The 9,283-nt window shown below is 37.3% G+C and overlaps 1 pseudogene; it reads left to right on the forward strand.

Moving 5' to 3' along the window:
- The first annotated feature begins 3,096 nt into the window (after nt 1–3,096).
- On the forward strand, nt 3,097–8,501 carry LOC119597994 (annotated as a pseudogene).
- The last annotated feature ends 782 nt before the right edge of the window (nt 8,502–9,283 follow it).

Consider the following 9,283-nt stretch of genomic DNA (forward strand, 5'->3'; position numbering starts at 1 on the left):
TCTACACATCCTATTGTTGTGCCCATGTTTCCCCTACCTATCCTCCCTTCACTGACCACCCAACCTATCAGACATCCTTACAGAATCCCACACTTTCTGCTTCAACAACATATTCTCTTTGCTCAAATGCATACATATCCTTCATCTAATCTATATAACTCGTTACCACACCTGACCCTAACCCTTTCACTCACCAATTCTTTTGCCCAGCTTAGACAACTAATCACTAATCAATCAATCAATCAATTAATCAATCAATCAATCAATCAATCAATCAATTAACCACCCTTCCCTAACATTAACTGTAGTGTTACATGATCTTAGATGTCTAGCACATTTAATTTTCTTTTAACCATTAACCATTCTCACGGTATTGAAAAGAAAAAAAAAAGTAGCATGTGATATGTGATAGGTTAGTTTCTGTTTATGGTTGTTTTGTATATAAATGTAAATACAGAATGTATGAAGAAATAAAAATGTAGGAATTAAAATAAACACAAAGGACCACCGAATGGTAAATAATGAAAATACAAATAAGTAATGAAAGTGTCAAACTAACAGGAACCGAATAAACTGAATCAAACAAACATGAAAATAGCAGAGGGATAGCATTTGTAGAAAATTTGTAGATGACTGTTCAAAAGGGATATCCCTCAAATGTAGAAATATTTTTGATGTAGACCCCTTGCTCTAATGTAAAAAAAATAAGATGGGCTTTTGACCAATTTGTGTGAATAGAAAAAAAAAATGACCAGGTTGATGATACTAGTAGTAGTAGATTGATGGGAAAATTGTGGGTAGGTGCTGCGTCTGATGATGGAGCTGGGTGGCCACGACACGTCTATTGTGGGATACGTGTGGCTCACAGAACTCTTACAAGGGACCCAAATGTGTTGATGTTTAAGATTTGGTGACATATTTAATATTTCCCATGGACAGCACTGAGGAATATGTATGCTCATTTTCTTTAGTTTATTGATTTGGTTGTTTAGCTGATGATTGGGCATTCTGTGAAATTGATTGTTTTGTTTGGCAAGTTGAGTGTGATGCAGTATGAGTAAAAGTTATGGTATTTTGGCCAGAGGCTGGCACAACTTGTATTGACAAGATTAATAGATACATACATGAGTATCCCAGTGATTGTTTTGGTTGTTTGTGTTGGTGTATCATTGTAAAATAATACTATTTTATCATAATAAGTATTTATAATTTCAATGTTAATGGTTATTTAATATTGCTGAATAGAAAAATTGTACATTTAAAAGTAAATACAAACTGTGTTATTTTTGACTGAAAAAAGTTACCCGTAATTGATACTCGTACAAGTACCACGATGTGTACATTAATGTTAATATTTTTTGTCCAGATTGATAAAATTTTACAATAATTGGTAACATGTGTATTATTATGTTTGTTTTATTGATCATTTCTTGCCTTAGTGTTGCTTCTAGTAATTTATCCAACCCTTTAACTGTATATGACTTATAATGTAATATATTGTGTAACAGTGAATGCTGTAAATATATTTATGTTGAAGCATGTGTCATGGAATATATTTTGGTAGAATTGAGACCATTGTAATTGTACCATGCAGGCCTCTTTATATATATATAGATGTCTGTGATGTATATGTATATGTATGTATTGATGTATATAGATATCTACATACATATGTATATGTATGTATATAGATATCTACATACATATGTATATGTATATATATGTGTATACATATATATATATATATATATATATATGTGTGTATACATATATATATATATATATATATATATATATATGTATATATATGTGTGTATACATATATATATATATATATGTATGTATACACACATATACATATATATATATATATATATGTATATATGTGTGTATATACATACATATATATATATATATATGTATATATGTGTGTATACATACATATAATATTGGTGTGTGTGGACATATTTGTATAATTGTAGGTATGCATAGGTTTTTTTTTTCATATTGTTGACAAGGTAATGTTAATTTTTCTGCATGAATGTTAATTTGTGGCATTGAGTTATTTATGAGAATTGTATCAATATAATGTATAGAATTGCGTGTGATGGTTGGTTGTTTTGTTGTAATGGTAATTCATTGTCTTTGCAGGAGAATGTGAAATGGTTTGCATTAAGTTGCTTGTTTTCCTTTGCTTTATGTTTAACCAAGCGAATCATTTTTTTGACTGATTGAAAACTCTCATTGTGTATAGGTAATCAAGCCTCTTTCACACAATGATGATGACCATTAAAAATGCAATATTAGTGAATTATAGATGAACAGGCAGGCACAATGGGATCCCTGGCAATGAATATATAGGTAGGTGGGTGGTTGGGTGGGTGGTAGGTAGGTAGGTAATTAGGTGGGTGGCTTTAGCATGCTGAGTTGGTTTGTCCCATTTAATGAAAGCAGAATTAGACTTGTAGCAGCCATTGACTATTATAGTTTGTTCCATATCTGCAAATATACTTGTTGGCAGTGTTTTTTGTTAGTGATGGCACCAATAAATTATGATGGGTGGTCATGAAAAGATTTTTCGTGACCTAAATCAGCTCAGTTTATAATGTGTAAATTTCACAGCATAATGGCATGGCTCTGTAAATGTCATGTGTTGACTTTGTCCATAAATCATAAAATGGTAGTGTTGAAGGTGAATTAATGTGTGAAAATGAAGTGAGTGGTGTATTGAACAGTGATGAGGTATGTAATAGTTTAATGACTGGCCAGCATATGAGACATTTTGATGAAAGGGGAAAGTATGGCATAGGGAGAATGGCCAGTTGTGTGAGGTGAAACGTTGGTGTTATAGTTTGATGAGTGGTATGTTGTTGTGGAAATGCCTTCATATTGTTGGGTGAGGTTAATGTGGCATTGATGAGGGGAGCATCCATGAAGTTGATGTTGGTATATTTGAAGATTGGTGTATTAGAGATTGTCAGATAGGTGAATATGTTATGCTGAATGTGTTTTCATAACCCGGGAAAAAAATTGAATAGTCGACATATATCAGTTACACAATTGTAATTAACTTTTATATGAGTTTATAAAGCTAACATGACTATTGATGTGAAAGTAATAAACGGCGTTTGCAATTACGTCATGTAAATGTGAATAAATGAGATAGATGATGTACATTGCAATAAAAAAAAAAAAAATATATATATATATAACGCAAGAAAAGAAAAAATAATAAAAGAAAAATAAATAAAATAAAAACGAAAGAAAAAAAAAAAATTATATAAACCCCTCGCACCCGGACGACTCGACCTCGACCCAATCCAAGAGCAAAGTAAAGTAATGTGAAATGAAATGGATTGGAGTGGAGTTGAGTTTTGTTTGTTTTTGTGTTTTTCCTTGTTTGTTTGTGCGTTGTTTGTTTTTTCTTGTGTTTTGCGTGTGTTTTTGAGTGGACTCAGTTTTTTTTTTGCGAGTGTTTGTTGTTTTTGCTTTGTTTATTCGTTTTTCTTTTTTGAGTGAGTGCGATAGTGTCGTGGTGTATGTGTTTGTTCCCCCCCCCCCCCTCTTCCGTCTTCCTTGTAATAACTGTATTTTTTTTTTTTTTTTTTTGTGGGGTGCTCGTTTGTTTGTGCGTGTGTGTGTGGTCAGTAGATGTTAGTTCGTTAGTTATAAATAAAAGTTGTTTTATTGTTCGTTTGATTTGTCCTTGTGTTTGTTTGTTTGTTTGTTTGTTTGTTTGTTTGTTTGTTTGTTGTATCCTCATGGTTGATTGATGTTGTTTCTTACTTGTGAATTAGTTTGTTTTTCGTTGTGTGTCGTGCTCTGTGTGAGTGTGGTTGTGTGTGTGTGAGTGTATGTATGTGTGTGAGTGTATGTATGTGTGTGAGTGTATGTGTGAGTGTGTGTGTGAGTGTATGTGTGAGTGATGTGTGTATGTTGTGTGTGAGTGTATGTATGTGTGTGAGTGTATGTGTGTGAGAGAGAGAGAGTATTTGTGTGTGAGTGTATGTGTGTGTGTGAGTGTATGTATGTGTGTGAGAGTATGTATGTGTGTGAGTGTTATGTATGTGTGTGAGTGTATGTGTGTGTGTGAGTGTATGTATGTGTGTGAGTGTATGTATGTGTGTGAGTGTATGTGTGTGAGAGAGAGAGAGAGTATTTGTGTGTGAGTGTGTGAGGAGTGTCCGTCCGTCCCTCGTTCCCTTTTTTGTTGTTGATTTCTGTCTGTCTGGCTGTTTGTCTGTCTGTCTGTGTTGCTATGGCCCAACAACTCATCAGCATCATGCTCCCTGCGTGTATTGGCTACAGTTGCATTGTGACTGACTGTCGAATGAATGCATGGTATGAGTGACTGACTGACTGACTGACTGGGATGTGTACAAGACAAGACAGAGTTCGTTAGTTAGGTAGTACAATTCGTATGTATGAGGAGGAAGAGGAGAGGATAGATCCTACGTGGCACTAGAGAGGGTTTGTTGGTTGGTTGTTTACATGACAAATACAAAAGTTTTCCGTTAGATGGCGTACATAAAAAGAAACAAACAAACATACTCTTCCATGGCAAACTGAAGCAAATGTACCTGGACCTTAGTCTAGGAGGTCATAGGAGCTAACGTGAGGTTATTATTATCATAATAATTATAATACTAGCAAGTATCCATTCTTTATAATTCGAACACTCTCTCTTTTTTTCAGTGTGTGTGTGTGTGTGTGTGTGTTTGTTTCTGTGTTTCTGTCTGTCTGCCTGTCTGTGTGATTGATTAGGGGCAGAAAAATCAAAGTAACCCACACAGACACAGACACACACACACACACATGCGCTACACACAAAGACCAAACAAACAAGCAAATATCCCTAAGCTATAAAATGAGTCCAACACATGTGTGCATTACCCGATACGCACCAACACACGCCAATACCCATTACTAGCCTTTTTGTCACACACACACACACCACAAGCTACTCTAGTCCTAGTCTGTGAAATGAATTTTGATGAGTATTGCAGAGTTGAAGGTGACTTTGTCTATAGATATTCCTACTTTTAATACAGCAATCCAAACTATCATCACCATAATGCTTAGATAGTTATTACTCGCTACTTATCGCAAATGTTACAACCTAAACCACTGTAGCTAATATACACAGCAGGCAAGCAATCAATCAGTCATTTTAATTATCACTATGAAGAAAAATATCTACAACTACTTTACTTTACTTGACTCTACTCTACTCTTCTCTTCTCTTAGCACTCTACTGACTAACATACCCACAATGTTAGACAATAATAATAAAAAACAAAAACAAAGACAAGAGAAAACTGTAATCCTCGCCCAGGATATTATTATTATTATTATGAAATACTAACAAACATTATAACGAGTACAATCAACATTCATTCGGTTGCCCTTATATTTGTAATAACACAAAAGGCAATCACAAAAAAACCAAACAAACAAAAATACAAAAACGAAACAAACCAACAAACCAAGCAAGAAAACCGTCAACACTTTTTCTCTTCAAATATTTGTTAGACCTAAGAATAGGTCAAAGGTTTTGTTTTGGTTGTTGGCTTTTGGTGGGGTGGTAGTCGTTTTCGGCCTTCTTGATGTTGTTGTAATGAAGAAGAAAACGTTTAACCGCCGAAAAACCGGACAAGGGTGCGTCCCTTGGCGCTTGAGAGCATAGACCCACATCCATGCGGTTGACAGCTTCCTCGTGGCGGCTCAGTGTAGGTGACAGCGTCACGAATCCTTTCTCGAGGTAACACCTGTGGGCCAACCGGTTTTCTTCATCGATGAGACGAATACGCGTGAACACCTCCACGACGAGCAAGACTGACGGATGTCTAGGTTTGTGATACCCTGGATGTTTCACGCAACAGCCTTGCATGCCTCTTGCACCGCTCCCTTTCCGCGACCTTTCCGCCGCCGCCCTTTCCACGTCCAGTCTGTCTGTCTTGTTGAGCCTGCGCCTAAACACAAGATACTCGCCAAACGCCAAACAAGAGCAATGCTAACTCTCCCCTACGTCCGTGTACGCTCAGTCGGGCCGCATCACCCAGCGCTCCTCTTAAACCGCCGCTCTTTACAAAAAGCTTTGACAAAGCCTTGTATATACATACATCCTAAGTCAACTCACGGATTACAACACTAATTAGTAACTCTCCAATATTAGTTGAGTTTTGGTCTAATCATCATTAAACATAACTTTGTGCTTTGCAGCACATCACCACCTCACAGCATCATACCTTCAAAGCTCATGTTTACACAGTGTGAATGGTCGGCGCCACGCCACACATTATAGCCATACGCGGCGCGAGTAATGGACACAGGCCGCTGTGGTATAAATTCACTCTTGGAGAGCTGGGCGCAGTTTCCTTATCTTGTCAATCTAGATACAAACAAACATCAATCATCAACATGGCACGTACAATCAGACTACAACTGCACGCAGTCTACTGGAAGGCAAGCTCCCCGCAAGCATTGGCCACCAGTCACACGCAAGTCTGCCCCTGCTACCGGAGGTGTCAGAAGCCCCATCGTTACAGGCCTGGACTGTCGCCCTTCGTGAGATCCGTCGTTACCAGAAGAGCACAGAGCTCCTGATCCGCAAGCTGCCCTTCCAGCGTCTTGTCCGTGAGATTGTCCCAACTTCAAAGACTGACCTCCGCTTCCATTCGTCTGCTGTCATGGCTCTGCAGATGCCTCCGATGCTTACCTGGTTGGCCTTTTCGAGACCCCAACCTGTGTTGCCATTCATTTGCTAAGCGCGTGACCATTAATTCCCAAGATATCCAACTGTGCTCGTCCGTATTCGCGGAGAGCGCGCCTAAGCTTTTGGGTGCTTTGCTTGTTTCCTTGCATCCCAAAACAAAACCTTGGCCCTTTTCAGTGGCTACAATTAGTCCACAGAGAGATTAAAATGCGCATTTATTGTTGTGTTTCAACATTTTAAATCATCAATCAATCAATCATCAATCACACACCGTTGACAGTTAAAATATGTATATGTATATTACATAGTTGTAATACTAAGTTTGTATACATACTTTTGGGTTGTAACTGTAGAAAACCTAGCATACGTGTAAGTGTAACTGCATCAAATAATACATCCCTTAATGTAAACATTATATTTCTGATTATATTTACTTTTAATAAATATAACGATATTCACCAAATGTGTAAATTATACAGATGTATGTAGAATTGATATTTTGTGTGTGTGTGTGTGTTGTGTGTGTGTGTGTGTGTGTGTGTGTGTTTGTTTGTGTGTGGTTGTGTGTGAGAGAAGAGTGAGAGAGGCATAAGAAAGTTGTGTGTGTAGAGATACACCATTTTATATATCTATCTATCTATAGATAAATATATACTTTGTGTATATAATTAGATAAACGAGACAGACAATAGATTAGATAGATAGATTAGATAGATGATAGCTAAATGTTGTGTGTATATAGATAGGAATAAAATGGATTTGATAGATATAGAAATTGTGTGTATAGAGAATTAGACAGAGAGATAGATAGATAGATAGATATATAATTGTGTGTATATAGATAGACAGACAAACAGATAGATCGTATATTAATATAGAAAGTTGTTTGTATAGAGATAGACAGACAGGACAGGACAGATGATGGGGGAGATTAGATAGAGATAGAATTTGTTGTGTATAGAGATAGACAGAGAGATAGATAGATAGATAGATAGATATAGAAATTGTGTGTATAGAGATAGACAGACAACAACAGATAATAGTATATATATAGACATTGTGTGTCTAGAGATCACAGACAGACAGCAGACACGACAGACCAGACAGACAACAGATAGACAGATAGATAGATAGATATATAGATAATAGATAGAATAGAATTGTGTGTATAGAGATAGATAAATGATTTGATAGATTAGAATTGTGTGTATAGATCTAGACAGACAGAACAGATAGATAGATAGAGATGATAAGAGATAAATTTTGTGGTATAAGAGATGGATATTGTGTATCTCGTATACAAACATTCAACTATATTAATATATATATATATATATACTAGTATATATTATATATATATTATAGATTGAATTAACATAACCCCTCCTTCCTCATATAATGTGTGTCATTTACATACTTATCGAACAGACATAATTCTTGTGTGCCCATCCGATACAAGGATACTTATGAGACAAACAAACATTTAATATATCCCGTTGCCTAAGCAACAGATCTAATCCAATCTGTAATCCTACAGAAAAAAAAAAATTTTAAAAAAGGCCCAATTAAAGAATAATAAGAGCATGCTTCATAATGCCTTTTTTTTTAATCTACTTTTACTGATTTGTTGCTTTCCAAAAGGAGCCGATGTTGGTGTTGAGGCCCAAGTAAAACCTAGCACCTAGTATTTACTTTGAAGAATGTACTGGGTGACGGCCTTGGTACCTTCGCTCACAGCGTGCTTGGCCAATTCCTTCCTGGGCAGCAGAAGCTGACGGCGGTCTGAATCTCCCCTAGTGATGGTGGAACGCTTGTTTGTAGTGTGCAAGGCTGGAAGTCTTCAGCTGCATGTGCGTTCAAAATGTCCATTCACGAAAGAATTCTGATTGCATGGCTTGGAGGAGATTACCGTTAATCAGGGTGGACTGCTTCACACCATTGTAAATGTAGATGCTGTAGCTCTCCTTCCTCTGCGCTTTCTTCTGCTTATCTCCCTTGGTGTAACTTTTGGGCCTTACCCGGCCCTTCTTGGCACCTTCCAGAAGTTTTTGGGTGGCATGATTGATTGAACAGTTGCAACAAGTTTGTGCTAACAAAACCGTTTTTCACAATTTCCTTTTATAGTGCGTCACTAGCGCCAGACTCGCCTTGACAAACCACGAACTAGCCCACCTTATGGCCAACCCGGGACCCCGGCGTTGCCACACGTACATCGGACCGGTTCATTAGGAGCCACTATAAAGCCAAGCTTTTCGTTTTAAAAATATATTTTTGAATCTTTTTGAGCACAGTCATACTCTAACACATCATGTCCTGGCCGTGGTAAGGTGGTAGGGAAAGGGCAAGTCAAGTCCCGCTCAAGCAGGGCCGGCCTTCATTTTCCGTAGTTTAGAATTCACCGCCTTCTGCGTACGGTAACATGGCGAGAGGGTGGGAGCTGGCCCCCTGTATATCTCGCTTCCGTCATGGAATACCTGGCTGCTTAAGTACTAGAATTGGCAGGTAATGCTGCCGTGACAACAAAAGACCCGTATCATCCCCCTCCCATTTGCAGCTGGCCATCCGTAA

This window comes from Penaeus monodon, chromosome 40, assembly GCF_015228065.2.
Source record: "Penaeus monodon isolate SGIC_2016 chromosome 40, NSTDA_Pmon_1, whole genome shotgun sequence".
In the NCBI taxonomy this organism is placed as follows: Eukaryota; Metazoa; Arthropoda; class Malacostraca; order Decapoda; family Penaeidae; genus Penaeus; species Penaeus monodon.